Source organism: Apostichopus japonicus, chromosome 1 (assembly GCF_037975245.1).
Source record: "Apostichopus japonicus isolate 1M-3 chromosome 1, ASM3797524v1, whole genome shotgun sequence".
Lineage (NCBI taxonomy): Eukaryota > Metazoa > Echinodermata > Holothuroidea > Aspidochirotida > Stichopodidae > Apostichopus > Apostichopus japonicus.
The window spans coordinates 6,454,472-6,478,925 of record NC_092561.1 but is presented as its reverse complement, the minus strand read 5'-3'; positions in this window follow the sequence as shown (position 1 = coordinate 6,478,925).

The window sequence follows — 24,454 nt, the reverse complement described above, 5'->3', positions numbered from 1 at the left end:
TGTCATGGCCCTGCATCAGTTAGCAGGGGGCCTTATTAGATTCACAGCACGAAACAGAATTAATTTCCCCAGTATTTGTTCGAGTTATTATTGATGTCATAAAAGATTCTCGACAGCACAGGAAGTGACAAAGAATCAGATTACAGATACGAAAACACAATGCCTGCTTCTATCATGCCTAAACCATTATATTTCATGAGCCCATTATATCTCGCAAACAAACTGCATGTCCATCGATGTTTCCTCCTAGCAATGTTAATGCTATCCAACTCCAGCATGGTCTATAGTATGGTAAAGACGAAAAACTCGACAGTGATTGAAGATAAAATGTTACTATAATCGAATCAAAAGTAGTTAATTTCTCGTTCATTATTAACTTTGGCTATCTGGAGACTTGTGGACGTGTGTCTTAGTTTGATCAACTTTATTACAATCATAATTTGAGTAAACCACATAAGATAAACTCCTTGGTATCCAGCTTTCGTCCTGTTATATTTCTTCTGCAAATATTGGCATCTGTCTATCAACTTGCTGACACACCCTTATATGAAATGAGAACTGGAAATGTCCGCTTGGAATTGATCGTGACCGCAGATGAGCGATTACAATAGAATTCCTTCAAATCATGCCTAACGTATCATGTACGTAGAAGCAAGAAAAATTCCAAGAACATCCGAAGAATTTCTCACAGAATCCAATGGTGTCACACAGACTTACGGTTCTAGGAAACACTGTTTATTTTTTCTTGTTGTGCTCCGAGTTCCTTTCATAACCAAGGTGATGTTTTGGTGATAATCTCTTTTCGAAAACCACTTCGACTGACTAGCCATTTCATTTATAGGATATGCATATGTCAACTATTATAAACGTAACAGAAGTCCATGCACATGGATGTTCGATATATATATATATATATATATATATATGATCCATAGTTTTATATATATATATATATATATATATATATACACGCCCATATATTATATATATATATATCTAAATAAATATACGAGAATGTTTGACTGGAAGGTATTTTTCCTAATTTCATTGCCTTCTAACATAGTTTGAATCTTTTTTTTTACTGAAAAGTACATCAAGTTCGTATAAGCGAGGACAAAACGACCACCCGTTGGATAATTCGTACTGTTATGACATGGAACGTAAACTGACTTGCCCTTCGTCTTGACATATTGCGTGGTAAAGCTAGCTGTGATGTCACACTTAGTTGTCCATCACAGTTATTCAGACGATATCGTGTGATGGCGTGATCATAAATCATGCCGACAAATGGGTTTGTTTGTCGATTGCGGCATTCACAGCTAGAGGGAAACGACATACTTTGAAAAGGTGATACAAAAGTGAAAAATGTTCTGACTCCATGGTATAGTTCCTTCCACAGTCAGGTTGTTGATATAGTGGTTAATATGAGCAATAGCGGTGGTCAAGAATGTGAAGTATGCAGTTCCAAGTTCACGACCTAAAGAAATGGCAATGAAAACCTGCATCGAATCATCTTTGGGTATGCATTTGGTCCATCAGTCCACAACTCCTCCAATCAACTGATCAACTAATTCCGGAAAGGATGCTTGCCTTTTCTAACTAACATAGTTTGAATTCTTTCCTTAAGAACCAAAATTCTAAATGGTTTCTTTAATATTCATAATAATACCTAAGTATGGATATGCTTTCCTACAAGGGGAGCATTAGCATTTCAAGTCACAAATCTAATCTGAGAAAGCTACATATCCTCATCGTGTAACAAATAGTCACAGGTAACATCCGCACATTTTAACAACAAACACGGCGATTGAAAAAAACCACCCAATTTCCAAGTTTCTGATATGTCAAGGGGATGGAGAGTTTGTCAACTGCAACTATATCGGTAAATACAACAAGCGAATTTTGAAGCCTCTGATTGAAATTATTTCGATTAAGTCACACTTGTCCTTATCGGATAGTATTCTTTGGTAATCATACATTGGTTATATGTTAAGTCTAATATTGCGAAACGGAAGGGCAAACAGGCTGCTCCGCCTTAATCGACCACATTTCAACAATCGACTAAACCCGCGACAACTTCTTCCATTAATTGATGTCAAGGATCTAATTGGTTTTGAGTTGATTAAAAGTGAGCTGTGGTCAGCAGGTGGTACACAAAGTACCAACCGTTTTGTTTGCATTATCAAAACTCCGAATACCAACTTACGTTACTTCAAAGTTGGCGCGCAGTTGGAAAGGGGTTTTAGCGTGGGTGTGTTTGTCATGCAAAATATCCTCCACAAGTTAATAGGTTCTAGATTTCGTATCTTATCAGTGTGTAAATACTGAATACCTAATGTAAAATCATTTTGCGATGAAATAAATTTTCAGCATTTTGCGTAAACTTGAAGGCATGCTATCGTATATGGCGTCGCACTCGTCTCACACAAACTATGGACGTCAAAAACCTGAAGCGGAGATAAAGTAAAGGAGTTGGTATTGACACTGACACACTACTATTATACCATGGAAGTACTTTCATGCATGGTTACCGTTTACTCTAGGGTCCACAACAAGTTCAGGGTTAAATCAGAGTGCTGGAACAGATCCTTTGTTAAACTGATATTTTATTCCATCACTTGATAAACTGACTTGTATAGAGAACTAAGACTGCTGTAACACAAAGTTGTGCTTTACTGCAGATATAAGCGACGTGGAACAGTTTGAACTGAACCATTTTAGTATTATTGGACTAATGTCATGATGGGCTTTAACTAATTTTGAATCACCTGACTTGTGAGCTTGGTGACTCTCATATCAATACAAATCAATGAATTAGCTTGCAGTTGATAAAATGAGTGCTCGTATGTCATATGCGTTTGCGGGTTAGCATCCTCATTAGCATAACACACAGTTGGATGTCGTGTCGACATCCCCGCTGGGAAAATAATTGACCACACTTGAAATCATCAAGTAAGAGAGGCAGGTCAGGAAAGACAATCCACAAGTTTAGAAGAGCTCGTCAAGTGGCTCAAAAAGTAATTGACTATAAACGGTTCTAGAGCAAGGAACGTAGGAGTTTATAAGGTGATAAGATAAGTTTGGGTGTGGGATACGCCGTGAGACTTTGGACGTTAAGGACCAACAACTAAATCAAGTGTGTTAACAGGGCTAAGAAGGGAATAATTTCCACAGATTAAAACATGTGCGGTCGCGTTTCCTTACATTCCATATTTGAGTATGAAAGATGTCTTGTGCTTTTGCATCTGTATCAGCAAGATATATACATATAGGAAGGTTTCCCACTCCTGGCAAATTCCCTCTAGGTATTTGAACTTGATCTATATTGATACAAAAGATGATGGCCGATGAATTGGGTGAAGTAGAAGTTAGTCATAAAGGTATACGTTAGATCCAAAGTTAGCCTTGTTGAAATGACCTGAACATCACATCTAAGATAACATAGGCCTTAACCGTACTGGGAGGTAATAGGTAGTTTGGCCAACTAGTGGAAAACAGTTTTGATCGTCTACAACCTTACTGTGAACAGTAACTGGTTTGTTATGTAGAAGCTCTATGGAAGCTTACATGCACCATTAAATTGTTAAGCAAGGAGACTAAATGAACAGTCTTTTTTCTTCTAAATTTCATAAGCCTAGGTTATATGGAGTAATGTGTAAAACAACAAAGAAATAAGACAGCAAAAAGAGACGTCTTCTTGAGTAGACTACATTTCGGCAAAAGGATGGATAAATACAGGTGAATATGCAGCAGTTGGGCAATTACACGTTAGATAGTAAAGTTGAGTTCAGTTGGACGAAAAAGAATGAATATTTTGGATACAGCTGAGAACAGTTTGACAAATGAAGTAGATACATTTGAGATACATTTCACAACAGATAAGCAAAACTGGATGGGTATACAGTTGGGCATAGTTGGTAAATACAGTTGAAAAACAGTTGAGTAACAGTTGGTTAACTTAAAGAATGGAATGGATACATGAATGACCAGTAAATGAACATGATGATGGTATGGTATCGACATATAGTAACGTTAATGAAAAGATCGAAGACTGGAATGATTTTAATCACTGCACATGTATAGACAAGTTCTAATATCAAACACTTGCTCTAGTATGATACTTTATTATTGGATAACTGAAAGGTCCTATACCCGCCATTTACTTATGCTATATAATGACGTCACAGTTGTCATTGGCGATATGGTCTCATAAAAAAAGTTTATCATATATGATAATTGTCATTGGACTATGGAGAAGGTCAACGGGCAAAGTTGCGTCGATGTGTAATACAGTCCGACTCTCAACTTTCCTACAACATCTCTCTCTCTCTCTCTCTCTAGAGAGAGTTTAAGGTATACAAAGACCCATTCAATTTAAGGGACGCAGTCACATTTTTAGGTAACTCAATATCATTTCCATTGGTATAATCAGTTAGCATAGATAACGTCTGCAAAATCCAGAAGGAAATAGTGAGATCTAAAACTTGGGAAATCTCCCTTTACTACTTCAAATATCCTACGTCACGCACTTGTTAGATTTGTAAATGACAGAATTATTAATAGACCTCAAGATCTTGAACTATAGCCAAATGGCTCCAAGATATTCCAAATATGTAGTCGGTTTGCTCAAAGGTTGACGTAAATTATTTTGTTTAAACTTGTTTAATTAAAGTCCATATTGATTATGATATTGTCTGTAGCCACCGTTTATGTATTGGCCGCAAGATATTTATAGGTCTATACCTCTTTAAGCTGATATAAATATTAAGTTTTACAAATGTAATCCTTCACTAGACAAAAACAAATTACATTTAAACCCTTCATAGTTTATATGGATCCTTATTATGTAGAAGTGTACTCTTCAAAGGGTAAAATGTATTTCAAATGCGTTATAAAAATTACAATAATTTGCATAAATTTCTGAAATATTGTGATTTATGAATGTGTTACAATTCACGTATTGAAACACGTTGCCATATTAACACAAATTTCAAACTTTTCAAGGGAGGGGTTTCTGTTTCTATTTAGCGCAGCGGTTCATAACCCTAATCTGGGGTGCACACACCCTCTCCCCGAGCGCGAGTCAGGTTTCCATGGTATGCGGCGAAGCTAATAAACTCCCTGGATGATCAAGTTCAGTTATTTTCAAAAAACGTGAATTTATTAGAGGACGCTGAGTCACTCATTTAGAAAATCCATGCATAGCCACATTCACTTTATGTGTATTATCAATTTAATGTTCGCAGTTAGCTATTTCCTTTAAACCCATTCTCTCCATATCCCAAATTTAAGAGCGTCTCTCGCACACCGAAGTTTTGTCTCAGTCTGTTTTGGTTTTGGTATTTTCTATATTTAAGAAAACTTATCAGTAGTGTTGAAAATTTAATATGTAGGCGGGCCCGTAGACCACACCTAATACGCAATGCGTTGACAAATAATTATTGCGACTCATGTACGCCAAGAAGAATTGAAGAAGAGGAAGAAGTAAAATAAGAAGAATTAGAAGGCTTACAATTGATATTCATTGTGGGCTTAGGTTAACTCTTGGGAATTGTCATCAGAGGAACTATATAAGACAAGGGCGTAGATCAGATTCATTCTTGGCATTGTTTCCTGATAACCAACGTTTTCGAAATCATGTACTTAAAAGAGAAAGGCGGTTAGTTATACACGTAAAGACTCAAAGACAAATATGCAGACTTTGATAATGCACGTTGAAAGGTTCAAAACAGTTACATGTAACAAAGCAATTTAGCGCGGACTGTTGAATTGTACACTACATGTTCACACATTCCAGCCAATCGGTTTCATTTGTTGGAACTCGACCTGAAAGGATAGCCCATGCAGGTAAAAATTTCATTTTGACGGATGAAAGAGTTACATATTTTATACACTGGTGAAATGTTCATTCAATTCCTACATGTCGTTATTGTTGTCGACAACATTTAAATGTGAAACGGTTGTATCGATAGTGAACTTCAAACAAGTTTGTGTGATGTCATATGGGCATGCTGACAAGTTTGTTTTACGATTTCCCTTAACATTCACATCCAATTTTTTACTTTTCTACAATCTGAATGCACTGCAGTGTGAACATATACGGTATTGCGTCATTGTGATATTGTTAACTTCAAATCCCTCAACATATATAGTTGGGACCCCATCCTACACAGCATCAAATGATAAAAACAAGTGAGAAAAAGGGCAGCAAAACAAACCATGTTTATTATTACTTTTTTTCTGTTAGTGTGCAAAGATGACATCACATCTATTTGCTTGAAGTTCAACTCTTGTGCAAGCGCTTATAATTTCATCTTTATATATCTCCAAACCGCTATGTAGGAATAAAAACATTCAATTTTCACCATGTTGCTCAGAATTGTGTTCCTCTGTCATCGGTCAAAAACAACGCTTTCACATTTTCCAAATATTCCATCAATGAGCTATACCAATATATCTGAACAATTGGCGTAAAACTTGCTTTTTATCTAATTAATGAACTATATTTTGCTAGCAACTTATTGTTGGATTGAAAAGTATTTGGACCATTTTAGTTTGTTAACATTTGTGTCTAACGGTCTCGAATTCACAAATAACAAACTTCTTGTTTCGTTAAGTGTATAAGATTCTATATAATTCGCTGCAAATGCTGAAATTAATCATTTATATCACTTTTCCAGCTAGAACATAAATTCTTCATGTGATAAAAGTAACACATTTTATTTAATTTGTTGAAATTTGATAAGTACAACCTATTAAAAAGACCTGAACATTAGAAACAATTTCCCGTTTCAATTAAAATAATGTATTCATCTCTTACTAAAAGTCCAGCAGTTTTAGACAAAAAGAGTAATAAGTTATTTACAGAAAAAAACTTTTTAATTCACCTTAACGTTTGCAAAGGTATGATTTCCATTCTCTGTTCCGTTCCAGTGTTTTTCTACTTCATTTTATTTACAGTTTGTACACGATGACACCCACACACAATGGGAGCGTGTTGGTAATCCTTCACTTTAATCGTTTCATGTGCCAATAAGCAAGTTTTCGCTGTTATGAAATACTTTTCCATGAGCAAACATAGTCGCATACACCTTTTGCATAAACCTTATTCCCAAGCACACGCTTTACATTCACACAATGAGGTATAAAGCAAAACAATGGGCAACATTGTTTTATACTTCCATTATTTGCAACCTTTTATGATATGAAACGAACTTATAACCTGACATAATTAGCTTCGTGAATTCTCCTTCGTAATGTCGTAACTTTATTGACGTAGACGGAGGTTATCATGATAGAAATTTTAATAAGAACAACAGAGTGTACTAGTTTGATTCCTGATTGAGGTTGTAACAAAATGGACATTTTTCCAATTATATTCTAGAAAGATAGCACGCAAGGCTAGCCTTTTTCACATCTATGTTACTAATGTCTGTCACATCTTGAATATATTTCTTCTTCTTTTACATATTAATGTAAAAAAATTCTGAGAGTGCAGTGATGTCATCGTTTGGCTAAGGAAGTATAAGGAAAATCTTTGTCATAACCTTGAAATTAAATAAATGTGAAAATATCTTCAGGGCACATTTAGTCAATATTATCTGTTTTCAGCAAAGTATACTCTACAATGAACTTATGAATCGATGTTGGAATAAATTATTTACACCTTATAAATCATTGAAACAATTTCAGAATGTTTTGGAAAATGCCGCAACTTGAAGAGCCTCAGGACTTTACACTGATCGTCCCTCCCAATCAGACATGTACTGTATATAGGTCTGTGAATATACAGTTGCACATATTTGCAATCGGTGGTCCCAGCACACGAGGAAAGTTTATACCAAACCATCAACTTCTATGTCCCCATTATTTTTCATAAATTTCTCGGCCAATCACTGCAATCGGACTCAACAAAGCTGGTAAAAGTAGGTTTCCAAATCGAGCTACCACCACCCCACCCCCACCCCACCCTCACTCAGGCCTACATCGCGAAACTGACATGTTGTGTGGACGTCCCTGGATAAACCCGTATACGCGTGCTATGTGAGATATTCAGATGTGTATTACCGTACATGCACAAGATTGTTATAACGTAGTATACTACCATAAACCGTAACACATGTTGTTCAATGGTTCTACATACCAGGTGAGCAGTTAACTGTGTATATGGTATAATGCCGTATTTGTACCAGTGTGTACTAGTTTTCACGCTCTTGGCGCACAAATAGGTAGTCCTTTACACCAGGACGAATCAACACAATAACCATTGTCATGTTTTCCATTGTGTTAGTTTGCCTTGACTGTAAACGTCGGTGACTGAGCTTACAAAGGCATAGCTACTATATAACCGTATACGAGTACTGTCGAGAAGATTACATCTTGGCCAAACAGAGTTCTGACACCCTTAATATACAATGATGTGTGTTAGGATTATTAGCCTAGACCGCAATTTAAGGAAAGAAATAGGCACACGAATATGGCTTATTTTATTTTAATCTTTAAGAACAACGAGCGTTTATTGACCTACCATAAATGAATTGTACTGTTATTATTAAAATTAATATATATAATAAAATATAATACATATTAATATTGTTATAATTTTCATGAAGGGTTTCAGGTAATATCAAATTTGTTAACATCTTACCTTTAAAATTATGCTAGCCAGGAAATTTCATGACGATATCCACTCCTTTAAATTAATTTGGGTTTCATGAATAAAAGTAGAAAATGTTGACGTCTATGCTCTGTATTCTTTCTTTACAAGAAACTCCGTGTGAGGTGAAGTATATGCTTTTATTAATTCACACACACTCATAAAAATATTTTCATGCCACTAAAACCGGATCTCTCCACACGTAAATATGATTGAGTAAATGAACTTCACGTTTGATACACTTTGCTCTGTTGGGATTCCCTGGATAGGAGTTAATCGCTAAAGCTCCTGTAATTCCCGGATACAGATTCCATCTGCTATAGAGAAATAGTTGCGAACTCACTTAACAAAGTTGTGAACATTATGGCTACTATGTATCCTGATGTAAAAAAAGTGTCACGTACTCACTATATAAAGGTATTCCGATGATTCTCAATGAAACTGCAATGTAAAAGTAATTTCAATCGCTGTAAGTCAGGAATGCGACTTGACTAGTCAACTTGGTTGCTACAAAATACTTTTAGCAAACTTACATTATAGTTTCCTGAAGTGAACTCATGCTTAGCAACCAGTGAGGCGTACGCAAGACAATTAGTAGAAGTGCACCCACCCACGTGTAGAACTTGTACAATTTACCTACGGCCTGTTTATAGTGGTTTTCTCATTCTATCACGTCATTGACCAATCAAAAAGAGCTCAAAGCAATCTTTGACTTCACACAAAAGTATGGAGGTACTTGTGATTATATTTGCCCAGTCAGTCCTAAACTGAAGCCCTATACTTTATAGAGCACGAACTTTGTTTTTATTTACACAACTCTCATGAATGGCAACGTTGCAACTATAGGTTCTTCAATGACGAAATCGTCGGATGTTTGTCATAAGGATTTCTTGAGCGAGAGCAGTTAGTCTATACGAGCGTCAAGCTCTGAAGTCTATACGCCGGGCAATACCAAAAGTAAATTCGCAAACTTAAAAATTGACAGCGGTGCTAGATCCATATAATCGTACATCTATGATTGTTCTTCTTACCTATTATTGTGACCGCAACCATTAACATGAATATGCGGCTGTAGTTTCTATCTTAATGCTTTAATTCCTAAACGCTTCAAGGGTCGGTGCATGTAAATGGTATACCAAAAAGACCTGTTATGGGCTCCCGTCGTCATTGGAGATGGTTTGATGCAACAAAGCTTGTGAGCATCATTTCTTCGAGTTCCACTGGGTGAAGGCTATATTCTCTATCATTTTTGGTAGCATCATATTCCAGCAAGGAGTACTACAATGTGATATAGTATATCCGTGTCATATAACAGTTTGGATCACACATACTCTAAAAATGGCATCATTCTGAAAACTCCCTATATATTAAAACTAATTAAGCTAGCACTTCCATTCCTCTACCGTGACCAACAACGACAATGCCAAAGTTTAGAATATAATTAGGTCCAGTTTACACACACCCTACCAAGTTTGATGGCGGTAATCTACACAGACTTTGGCAATTAGCAGACACCCCAACTGGCATAAGAATCCACCACGCGTGGGGCACGTGTCGCGTAGCACCGTCATATTGGAAGTTGATTATCCTCAAATAAGAATTTAGCAGAGAAAAAACATTTGGCAGCAGTTGGGCTATTGTAACATAGAATATATGCAGAACGTGCTACAGGCTCTGCTATAACATATAATGATAACAACAATTGAGTCGTGACAAAACAGGTCTAAGTATAGAAACGGCCCTTCCCAGGCCAAAGTACTATTTGATGGTTTAAGGGTTCCTTTTTTGCTACTGTCGATGATGGATGATCGGGGGATTCGTCGACAAAATCTACAAACACAATACAGCAGAACAATCGAAGAACATGTGCGTTTCGCATGCACAAACGTTAGATATTAACTGAAAGTTTTCTCGAAAGAAATAACAGATTTAGAGATTGAACTTTGAACGAAATAAGATCGAAGTATCAGGAATTGAATAAAAAAAAAACTTGTCATTTTGTTTTGGTAATTCTACTACATGAGACTGAAATATGCAATGTCCCCAATAAAATGGTTGAGTGTTGGTAAATGGAATTGGGGCAATCCTAACCACATGTCAGTTATACTACAACCCTCCTCCATGGCTCACCGTCACTTTATACGTCGTCTGTTGGCTATACGTTTATCACACTACTCGACAAGAAAAGATCCCAAGGGGAAGTTTGAAATACGATTCAAACAAGGTAAGATTTGGGATCATTTTGTGGTTACCATTTCACAACAAGTGTAAGTGTTATGACACACATACTGACCCACATGACTATTTAACTAGTTAAAACTAATGTTACCCATTGGTATATGTAGGTCAGTATACCGCGGTGAGACTGAATTCTTATGACGACAAGGTCACAGTAAAAGGTAAGTATTCTGTGGACGTAAGTATAGGCTTACTGAAGTATAAATCGTTAAATCTATCCGACGAGGCAGTCATGCAATTAACACTGCCTGCCAGGATACCACATACAGTCCTATGAAATCATTTTATTTCATGATCAACATTATGAGGTAGGTAATAGGTTAGAACAGGGTTTCCCTAACTTTATCCCCCCACGAACCCCGTGTGGATGTCAGAATTGTCCATGTACCCCCAACTTTTCGAGACACGATCTGAGTCATTATTATACTATAATACGCAACAGTGCTTCGTTAAAGATCAAGTTCATACTGTAATATTGTAATGAAAAAAGAGTTTGTCGATAGGTACGACTTTTAAACTTTATTAAATTATATGATATATCAGATTTTAGTTCAACAAAAATTACTCTAGTTTTGACTTTCAGAAAGTCTCACGAACCCCCTGGGATGGACTCACGGGGGTTCATGCACCCCAGCTAGGGAAACGGGGAGTTAAATACTGATTGTTTTATGACGAAATGACTTAACATAACGACATGCATGATTGGCAACATGTACCCAAATCTCAATTGAGTCCATTGCGTGTCTGGTATTACCACCAAACCCACTGACCCTTGTAAGGCAAAAATACCAATTGACCTCATCGAGAATCACAAACATATTTTGGAATCTTACGTTCATTGAGGGGCTTTACCCTGTTCAATATAGTCTTCGTGATTTTCACTGTTATTTCGTGGTGTAACCTGCCGTGATTTCATCACTCCGGCATTGGGGAAGTGTTTAATGGACATTCTTTACTGAACTCGTTGGACATTAAGCTATGTCAGATATGCCCTCCGGATGTCTTAGGACTATCTTAAACTTGGACTTGTATTGGTGTACGTAAACCGTTGTTTGATTACACTCTATAACCCGCCATTCTTTATAGTTCTTGCCTCGGGGCTACATAAAGTGGACAAACTTAGAGGTGGAAATATTTTCATTGCCCCCAAAACGATTTCAGTGTTGGTCTCTGTCACCTTCTCGTCGATGGCAAAGAACCTTTTACAGTTTTGTTTAACCTTATATCCACAGCCATTCTAGAGGAAAGTACAAGTTGAAGAGACGCCTTGAGGCATAATTCACAGTTCATACGTGATAGTGAAATAAAAGCCAGGATTTCTGTATCTATTTTTGGTGTTGAATATTTTCGCTTTAAAAATAAAGTGAAATTGTCTGGAATGTTGATATATTCAGGCAAAAATATTGATTATGACATCGAATACTCGATTCTGCCTGCAGGTCTTATAAAGCCAAGGGAGAATTAAGGTAAACCATCGTGATTAGTTTATGGTATAGAGATGCTTGCGATGAAAAACGTTCTGAAATAGCCAAGCAGAATGTATTTCCAATTGATATAAGGTAAACGAGGATCTTTGATAGATGCGTTACTTGTTACTTTTCTAGCTAAAATATTGATGTTTTTGGCAGTATTGTAGTTATTTTGGATTCGTTTTCGTTTAGAACATAAAAACAGGAAAACAAGGTAAAGGGTTTATTTACATCCACCATGTGGTATGACATCACATATGGAAAAAATGGTAGCCGCCCCTCACATGACTTCTTAACCACTATACATTTTGGCAAGCAGAACACTATCTGTCTTAGCTTTTTGGAGTTGTTAATCGTCGCCAGCATTTTTATCATACAAGATGAAGATGGTGGCTGCGTCATCGGACAATGTTCCTTTACTAACGTTTTTGCTAACGTTTTCAGTAGAGCCATTTCGACTATCAAATGAACATTCGACCACTAATAGAAGAAATACGTATATAGTGAAAAAATCTACACTGGCAGCATATTTTACATCAAAATAGGGATCAAACTAGTTTGAACGTTTGTAAGAGATGACTTGTTTTCATATCGAAAACTTCCAAGGTATATCATTGCGACACCAACATGCCTGTTATACCAGAAGGCTACATGCATGAACCCTTATTTTCTAACACTGAAATACACAAGACTGTGTATACACTTTACAAACTTCAATTATAATTCTTTAGTGCATAACGTGTTTACGGTGGCAGGTTGCAGAATTGTTGCTATTGTACGTCTGTCCCCTGTGTGACCTCTAGCCGTGAAGTAACTCTTGTGTCGAGGTACGACCTACGAATGGGCGGGCCAGAATACATCCAGGGATGTGTTATTTCTGAGTATGACTGCTAGTTGCACTGCACCAATTGGCATCAAGACAGATTGTTTCCTCGAAAGTTCATACAGTAATATGTATTAGACGATTGAAAATAATTAGAAGAAATCGCAAACCACATTTTTCTCAGGACCACGTTTGACCCTGCTAAAGCTGTATGGTGCAACCCGTGCAACCTCATATGGTAATTACTTCAAACGGCGTGGTCAGACCCCTTCACTGGGATGTTACCACTGAAAAAGGGGAACAAAATACTAGTCGAAGTCTATCCATACCCTAAGACTGACAGAACTTTTTGATTGATTGATTGCTTGCGTGTCATCGGTATTGCCTCCAAGTAATGAGTTTTGAGCAAATAACAGGCTTTCTGCAACGTTGAATCTGCAATAATCCTGCACTTCAACAATAATAGAAACAAAGTATAGATTCAACGAAACTATTCGTGCTTAAACCCTTGGAGCTTACAGAAATACATGTAGTCACCCAGTGTTTTGTGTAATATTATTCGGTAACGACAGGAAAGAAAGACACTCATGTAATGTTTTGAGCTACGTAAAGCCAATCCATTTCTCATATATATATTTTTTAATTATCCAATCTTTTGAATAAATATGTTTGATAAAAACTCATTAGCATAACCATGTGAATATGAATTTGGTTATTCCCTAGTTTAACGGAATATCATGTATTCCATATAAATATCGTTCTATGGTGTCAGTTATTGTTATTGCAATAGATGGTTTGAGTTTCGAAATCATAAATTGGTCGGACACAGTCGGTCCCTTGTGGTTCGATTTCTTGTTTTGTATTTGTTTTGTTTATTGGTATAACACATTTCATAATTGCTAATTGATTTGGTTAATTTCCCATCGTCAGTGTTCCACTGACATAGGCCAACATCAGAAGTAGGCTATATGTGCATATATTGACTTGTCACGTGTACATACCACACGTAGTATCTGGCCGTTCAGGTCTCCAAGAAAATCGACATATTCTGCAAATGCTACATACATGAGTCTACTTATATCCGTCAGTAATCTATGCCAAACAACGCAAAGTGCAAGATAGCTCCTGACGGTAACAACTTTCACTGGGCACGTTCGCTGGCAGTTCAAACGCTTTCCGAAGTAATCTGATCACATCGGAATCTTAATATGTCTAGTAAAAAAATGTGACTTTTTTTTAATCACTCCCATGTGCAAATTCAATCGGAAATATATTTTGAACGCGATAAAGGCTACGTGAACAGAAATGTGAATTATTTCTAGGCAGTGAGTTGTTTCTGCTACTTCCAGATCTAAGAGACCAACATAATCCGATCACTGACAGTGTATAAGAAAAGAAATAAGTTGCAAGCAAAGGTAGGGGGGAGTCTGCGACAGGTTTAACAGTCACAAAGGCTGGCATTCAATGATGTCGACATGTGACAGCTGATTAGAATGGATGCTTTGACATAGAAGAACTAATGAAGGCGGGAGATGGAAAACGACAAAACGGCCGATTGATTGAAACATGACTAACGATGATACATAGGTTGACACAAGTAACGACCAAGATGTCACCAAACCATACTGTGAGAAATAGCAGTAACTCTTTGTTAAACTAATGAAAGGAATTCGATTGCTAACACCTGGTCTGTATCAATCTTGTACATAAGACCAACAGGTAAGATATGATTTAGTTGCTCCAACGAGCATCATGATCAGAATATTTCATAAGAAGACAAGAAAACGCGGGAACATAAAACCGCTGGTTATCAATTTGGGTTATCACGTGTTCTATTAATACACATAAGGGAGTGGGGCACAGAAATCTTAACTTTGTAACTCAACACCATGTAAAACATATAGATTACTGCTAGTGAACTTTTGGTCACGAAGGAAATCTCATTCACAATGTTCAAGCACACATCGTTAAGTTGGAGCGGCAGCAATCGTGTGTTCCAAAATAGCTAAGTGGCTTTGTTACCTATAGTCGAAGGGAAACAATGTGAGTTTTTATGGGCACTAGTTTGATTAGTTCAGCATTGCATTTTCTATGATTCTCATTTATTTAAGTGAAAGTTATGGACTTCGGCTGTATGTTTTTTTTGTATTGCATCCACTATTATTCTCACAATTTCGACTATTTAAACCAAGAAGAAAGTCAAGGATTGCCAGATACAACATCCTGAAAATAATCTGTAGGCCTATCAATAAAAATGCCAAATGAATAATGACGTCATCGTCAACACATACCAACATTTCTGTCCATGATCAGCAAAGATTTCATGCACAGTATAAGAGATCCCTACAATTTAAATTTCGATCACCGTACTCTTTTGAGTCATACTGCAATGGACAAGTTCTAGATAGAGGGCACATGTATACTCTCAACTCAATCTCCAGGCTCATTTCAAGAGAGTGGCAGACGAGAACTTTAGTAAACGGAAATATTGTAAAAGTCGTATTACCACCAGGAAGAAATGTGACATATCTTGGAAAGAATTACGTAATATGTCGACATTCCTTTGGTGATGTGGTGATCTTTCAACGGATTTCCGTCTTTCGAAGAAATATAGTTGTAAAAAAAAGTGATGTGTCATTATGATGGTTCTAACAAGACTATAATGCAATTCAGATATTAGAGGGCGGTAACTTCGGCCGGCAGAATCTTAGTTTTCATGCGTTTACTGTTCAAGGCAAAACAATTTCAGTGACACTTCCATAGCTATTCCGGTTTCAAGATATTCACGTTTAAAATATGCAAAATCTCTGGAATGCTCCTAGAAAGCTAAGAAAAAGAAGCCTGTTTCTGAGTGGAGGCCTATATTAATGTTAATGTTAATCTATTGTTAATAGATGCTATAATAACTCAAACAGAGCATTGTTCTTTTAACTTCATATAAACAACATAGCACCCTTGGTTGACATTAAATACCTTTATCGTTGACATATTTGTGATACTTTGTCAAAAAACATGTCCTTTTAGGCCACAAAAGTGTCATGTTATCTTATCGAGTTTCGTGTTGCATCTGGGGGTACTGACCGAACTGAATGGTCTGCGTATTAAACTAAGTAATACGCTTTAAGTAATGGGCCCCGGTATTTTTAAAGGGTTATTCCTTAAAATTAAAAATGATTAAAGGTACAACCTGATTGACAGCAGTGTTCTTCTTGTTAAGGTTCAACAACATATGGAAATTAATTTGTGCCTACAATCATTTTTTGAGAAATGAGTAACCAAGTCACCTCTATATGACGTAATATGGCCATGAAAAATCAAACGCTATTGCAACCCAACGGAAGTCAGGTTATGTGATGCATGACGATAAACGATTCTAAGGTACAGGTAACTAGTCCATGCAATCCCAGTAATTTTTTACTATTCGTAGTCGTGAAATCAACATTTTCCAGACAAATCCTTAGCCAGGAAATATGGCACAACGACCTTTTTGTCTTCAAATTACAACTTTGCAAACTTCCTATTGACAGTGTACTGTTAATCACATTTCAGCAGTTCAAGGTGATCTCAATTTGTTTGCATGGCAGCACAGTTGTGCCGTAGTTTTATGTATCTATATATTAGAGTCGAAATAAAGGTCTCATCTCGGAGGTCTTCTATAAACTCACGCTATGAAGCACAAACAACGATAACAGTTTTTGCATAACAGATGAGACTTGCAGTGTATAGGAGGAGGATATAATTTTTTTTTTGGTAGGTTAGCCAACAGTTAAGAAAGTGGGCTCATATCGTACAACTAGCTATCAAGGCCTATTATTGATACATCTGAGGTAAAATCGAGAGCCATCACTCTAACATTAGATCTTATAAATCCTTCTTTCAGTTGATTTTGTACACATTTGCGATGAAATTCAATCCTAAAAAACTTGGTCTCATTTCAAACTATGAAGGAAACTTTGAAAACGTTGAACATTTCCAAGTTGCTTTTTCGTGTGATTGATACTGACATATTGCTATTTTTTTTCATATGTTGTCATGACATTGTGAAGGCACTCACTGTATGTAAGCATTTCTATCAAAAGTAGTATCATATTCGCACATATTCGACTTCAAATGGGATGTCTCTTTTTCGACTGCATCGAATGAAAGTTACCCCTCCCCCCCACGCCAACACCCTTTACATAGGTTAACGGCCTGTTAATGATAGTCAAAGGCAATACCAGTAAACTTTCAGAGTAAACATAAGTGCTTAAGTGATTCAATTTGAAAAGTAACTCAATATCGGTATCTAATATGATGAAACACATGTTAAGTTGTTTCCCCCCGAAAAGATTCATAATCATAGGGCTATGATATTACTTACCTTCTTTGTCGTGGCTTTTGGTATTCTTCCGACATAAGAATATAGAAACGAATAGCAATGTGCCGAGATAACATATCTCGTTAAGTAAACTGTTTCACTTATTGACTGTTCCATATTTTGTTATATGTTATGTACCTTTCTCTCTATATTTAGATATAGATGAGAAGAAATGCCAAAGTGGAAGGCTTCTCCGACGAAGAACGACGAATGTAACTTGTTAGTCAAAGTACAAAGAATCCAAGTGCAAATACTTATGGTGAACTTAGATATGATCTACAAATCAATAATGTTTCCAAGATCTTCTTCCTTCTTTCTTTACTTATCCACTTGTATTCCGCACGGCAGATTCACTTTGATATAAGATGTAAATAAACTCTGTTCTCTCCATTGTAGCTCACAACTACAAGAAATATTTATTTAAAAAATCCAATTTCTTCTTCACCATGAACCGACAAATTAGGTTGCTCTCTGTGCTTCTGTTCTTGGTGTGGTATTCCTCCAAATAGTATCATCACTATCTTAGAAAACGACTAATTGTATACCATTGACCGATCAGCAGCAAAACTATGAAAGGCAAATCTCCGAAAAGTTGGCTTAAAAACAAGAACAGCAAAGAAAAAGAAAAAGAGAGAGGGATGAATAACCCAAATGCTGTTAATACTACTATTCCCAAATTCGTGAATTACAATAACTCCACTACGAGACAAGTAGTACGAAGATCCCTGTGCTCCGCTAAGAAGAAGACTTTTGGATGACAACACAGAGACAAGAAATGCAATGCCGAATTGAGAAACAGGGTTACGTGACTTCCGCGTTCTATGCAACAGTGATCTCACCCAGGCGCGTGGAATTCCGACGCACCAATGACTTGATCTGATCGGATTCAGTAAAAGGAGATTAATGTCAAAAGTGTGCAACTTAAGGGAATCAAACTGTCAATTTGCTATAATCCAAGGGCTAAAGTCACTGAAATTTCTATTGAAATAGCAGGGATAACCAGAAGTTTATATGGAGAATTGACGCTTTTTTTCAGTAATTCTTGTCGATTAAATGTAAGAAGCTATAAGCTGCTTACTGTAGTGAGTGACGATAAAACAGGAAGTGTGCCTTCTGTTGTTACTATAGTACTGAGAATGCAGAAACAGTTTGGTAGAGAGTGTGCTATGGAGATATGTCCACGGTATTTAATGTTGTGGTCATCAAAACTATTTTAGAAACGGATATATGTCATTCCTTCCCTCGTAAATTATCGAAGAACGCAAACCTGTTCCTTAAGTCTTAGATTGATAGAAATGAATTCAACAGCATGAAGAATGTTCCAGGGAGTTGAGTAAAGCATGCATCTATCAAAATGATGAACTGATAACTTTGAGTCTTCGAACCCGGCAAAATAGAAACGCAATGTACAGCAAACAATAACTTATTTGTATATATATATATATGTTTATATATATATGTTTATATATATATATATATATACATATACATATATATATTTATCAGGTTTAACTGCAGTGGAGAGCTACTCGTCGCAAGGGTTTCATAATTCCACAATGACCTCATGTGTTCCATGGAAGACATCCAAAAGTATGTAACGGTATCGTAAGAAATAAATATGTTCTGCTTATGTACGGGAAATATACGGTAGCCTCTAATAACTCAAATTCAGGGTAGGTTGGTGTTTCTGGTTTGGAAACTTTGTAGTTCCGGCAATGTTGTTTACACAGTCATACAGTGTATACGTGCAATGAAAATTACAGATTAAAGTATTTAGAAAGAAACGTTGGAAGTAAATGCTTTGTAGTATAATATTAAGTAGGACCTATTGCATGGCTTAACTGTCACCCAATTGGTAAATGTTCACATTTGAAATTGTCTGAAGCCATGGATGGATTCAGAACTTTATAAAAGTAGCCGGTGTGACACTTGGGACCTTAAATCCGACTCCCTACTTGAGGATGGGGTGCAACCCCATTCTACCCCAACACTTGATCTGCACCCGGAAGCTTATTTACAACTTATTCAAGTTATAAATTTACAAGACTTCCAAGGTATTGTTTGCAAAATTTGCTAGGGATATTTATGTCCTTCAAGGTGGCCAATCTTCCAAAGTGTTCTCAACTCTTTGAGTAGTTGACACAAATGTTTGAAATGTCACTAGCATGCAGTTTTAACACAATGTGACAAATTGGCAAACGCTCTCGGTAGTTATAATCTCCGCATGAGTATGTTACCCGTGTTCACTTCATACATTGTACACTATCTAGATTCATTCACGTACACCTTGTGTTACTGGTAAGAGTCTGGCGGGTCTTTACCATATTTACATATGAACAATATCAAATAGGCCTACATACCAACTGTTACGATCGACGTACATATAACACAAAACTACCAGGCGGGAAATATATCCATCGAAACATCAGAGTTAAATCAAACTGTGTAATTGGTGTGTTTTGATGTCTGTGTGAAAGAAAGGGTTTTATGACCTTGACAGAGACGCCTGCCGCTCTGCCCGTGACACCTGGTCGCACAGGTGCAAATATTCCTATATAGATATAGGGTCACAAGACGTTGCACTTGAGGTATCAAACACGAGTTGTTAACTGATTAATATTTCCGGCATTCCATTCTGTCTACGTATAGTTTCAAGAAAAATGTTGACATTATGTGGGGTTGACCACAATAGGCGTGGACGAAGGGTAAGTTTGTTCCTTGTCCCCATCTCTATGCATGGGCTTTACTAGATCATGTAATATACCGCCCTAAATGACTCAAATATCATGTATAAGAGAGCTGCCTGCGTAACTAGTTATCAAAATCAACAAGAAAAATGAAAAGCAAAATATGTTTCAACCAGAAGACCCATGATGCCTCTGCAGTAAACGCACGTTTCATCCCAAAAGTATAATGACCACAGAAATGTTTGATGTAGCACGACATATGGACGTACCGGCGGCCATCTAGTCCGTCACATAATCAGACTCGTAGCAACAGGTGGTTCATTGAGCCAGGGCCGCCAATTTCCAAGGGACCCCCGAGAGTTGGTGCCGCCATTTTGACTTTGGAGATCACTACTGCCAGTCTGGCCAGACAGTACCGAGTTATGGTCTTTAAAACTGATAGCTTCGTGTGCAGTTTAGAAGGATGAAGGGCCCCAGCTCTCAATCTTGACCTGGAGTCGCTTCAACCCTAGCTACGCCACTGCACAAATCCTGTTGCAACATACATACATGTTAGCATAGCACTAGTATAGCCAACTTTACAGTACCGATTTCGGAACATCACTAGCTGTAGAATTGATTACAGAAATGATATGTTCTTGATGAAGAGAAGCATAAGAAGATGATGATCATCATACCATTCCCGGAAATATAAGATATTTACGGATTGCTGATTTGAAGGGGAAATAAACCCAATCATCATCTTTAGCTTAAAGAACGACTGCCCCATAGAGCTAAGAATAATCTTACTCCGTTTGAGAGATATCCTATTTCAAAAGTCATATCTCAGGGAGCTGTCATTGTGTCACTTTGAAATGTCGTATACTGCCACTAGCATCTGACAAGCTTTTACTTTCTCTTTGTTTATCTATCCATATTTTCTACTTATTATGTTCACAGTACTGTTGACACGGAAACATACATTGTAATAGGTAGAGACAAATAACATAAAACATTGAAGCACAAAACGGATCGATGATGTCATATTTTGACTTGATCAAGTCTTCGGCCTTGTGTTTGAAGGCATACTTAATGTACATGATATATATCTTAAACGGAATTAAAGATTTCTTTTCTATTTGGGGAAGTTCTACATGACAGTTTTCTCTATAACATCATGGAGGAGGTAAAACAGACCTCGATGATAACATAGACCATTGACGGTGGTTGGTGTTGTGTCGCCTTAGCTTTTCATAACCATAGTATACGTGACGTGGTATCAAGTGTGTTTTCAAAGTAAGACCACATCTTATCAGATCGGAGGCTACTCCGATGTGATAAGAATGACTACCTATACTACTCACCCTAACCTCTCTTGCCGACTCATTATATCCCTCCCTCTCCCCTTCCCCTTCCTCTCCCCCTCCTCCGAATTTGATAAAGTTGACTGATAAGGTCGATCTTGATGGTTATTAGTAATTTTACTTTCTCACAAATGATCCAAGTTAAGGCTCGTATGTGCTAAAATTGTGTGCCAATTAGCCAGTGACTACAAAGTAATTTATGACATCTGAAAGATTCCCCAAAGCATCCGTACCACAGCAGAGAGCAAAGAACAAAAAAAAGAGAGACCTCTATAAGTAAGCCAATGAAGATGGTACATTAAAATTGAAATGACATCAGGTGTTATAAATGAAAACTAATTACAATCATATCTTGAAATAGGTCTCGCCTCCCAGGTCACCTAACCTTCTTCGTATATAAATGACTATACTTCAGGGTTAGCAATTATAGTCAACCTGCAGCTTATAGACCAATCGGCAGGTGGTATTCTCCAAGTTGACTTTGTACATCATCGGTTAGACTATAGTATCTGTTGCCCTATACATAGTACACTCGTCATCCTCCTACCCCTCAATCTCTTATCTCACCAAAAAACGACAGCCCCGACATCTATGACTGCATGGAAGGACCGCCGGATATTCAAACTATTCCAAAGGGATTTCAACTACGGCATTCCTGGCGGTCTTTAAGCGTGTTCTGTAAATCGGTCCCATCTCATGTTATTGTTTCTTGCCTCTTAATTTTCATCAATTGATGATTTGCTATCTGGGGGAGCTCTTTTTTTTTTTTTTACTTCTTCGAGAGGGTATCACGGATGCCAAGTTTCGCGAATAATCACAAGATACCAAAGAAAATATAAACATTCTTGGTTAAAACGATTCCATAAAATGCAAGTTGGGCATGAAATTTCTTTGATTAAGAAATCTATAGCGTAATCAGGAATTTCTGTTCAAAAGGAAGAAGAATTGGAAACATTATTTGTCCCCATGTGGTCAAAGGAGAATTGCTTACATGGAATCTACGAAAATTGAAATTGGTACCGTAGTAAAAAATAAAGGGAATGAAAAGTAAAAAGGGGGGGGGGGTGGGGTGGAGAGAAAAGAATGTGCCACAGCTGGTAACAATGACAAAAGGTAAAAGATTTGAAATAGCTGGATCCCACATGTGTGGTTACCTAAGAACCATGATATCGGAAAAAGACCAGGGGAGGTAAAGTGGTGCTGCTGAGACCGTTAAACAAATTGTTTTTTTCTTCCGACTATGCTAACCCTCAAGATGCTACTTAAAGCAAGTTCAAATTACCAAGGTGAACACGTACCACTGTGTTGCTCTAATCAACGCCTGTTTGCCAGTGTGTTTGTTGTAAATTTAAAAGGTAATCATTATGATGGAATGTATATTGTCTTAAGGTGTCATAAATCATTGAGAGGGGGTATCGTGGTCGAGTTGTTTGCTCTAAAATAGCATGTCTCGACCAGAGAGCTCTGTTATGCCAAGAGTTCACATTTTCTTTGTGTTGTCTGTTGTGTGTTTCATCGAATTGCAAGTTTTGCTATATACTCGTGCGAATGGTTGAAATACTATCTAAAGACGAATGTGACAGAGAGCGATTTAATATCACATTCTATTCTATTTTAATTTATTTTCGACCACCCTGGCGGTGGTTTCTCTTCACAGGTACAAAATGGTGGAAGTAGGATATATGGCGAGCGCATCACGGGGATTGGTTGTTTTTAAACATTGGGGAACTCGGAATTCGGTATACGGTTATAAAACTTTACATTTTTGCTCGGAGTTGTTTACAAAGTAGAGCGGTTTAGCCGTCACGGAAGTAGCCTACAGTATATAGAGTGTCAAGTTGTTGTGAAACTGAAAACACTGGCAGCATTTTGGATTCGCTAAGTACATTATGATTTTGCAACTGAATGCTATTAAATGATATAATTCCATATCAATGACTCTAGTCAACTTCATAGTTAAATAATAAATTAAAGTCGATTTTGTCTTTCGATTAACTTTACGGATTAATTAATACTAATATGAAAATATGCCTGGGCGACAAACTATCTTCTTCGACGAACTGAATGGAATCAATGATTACTTGCTCCGTCACCTCAGGGACGGCGAAGAAGGGTTCAATCTGTGCCCGGGGCAGACCACTTCGAGGAACAATGGGACACATGCGACTGAAAATCCCACAGAGTTACCTTGAAACTTCTTATAGCAAATGGAATCATCTGTGCATTCCATAACACATATTTTAATGTTAGTACGCTTTTTTTTTCCAATTTGCCACTTGTAATTACCAAAAGGGACTTTTTAACTACAAAAGTGGAAAGGGTAATCTTTTTTTTTACCACAAAGGGACACTTCTTTTTATTGAAGTCAACTCTTAAAATATTCTTCTAGTTACTTGTTGAAAAACATTAGACACATATTAGACCACGTGTCTTATACCTTCATCTGTGTGAGACATGCTTACTATTTAGGGCCTAAATATTGACAAATTACTTTATTAATATGTAAAGATACCAGAGCAATGATGACTTTGTCGAGATGTTAAACATTTGGTTGAGCCACCATCAGCCTAGTAACAATTTACTTTGAAACTCTGTTTTAGCTCTGACATATCGTATAAGGTTTCAAACATCGCAGCCACCTGCCTAAGTTCTTTTATCAGCTATAGGCATAGACTATATAAACTCCCGCTCGGCGACTTCTTTTTCATTCCATTCCGATGCAAAAGGGGCTGAAACAAAATAGGTTTACTTTGCTACAACACGGTCATATTTGTGTCACCTCATATATAATGTGCCATAAATCCCCTTATTTAAAGACCTTTCGAACCTTCCCCAACTGTTGTGACGTCATCCCGTCGTAGTCGTCGGAGTTGTAGTAAAC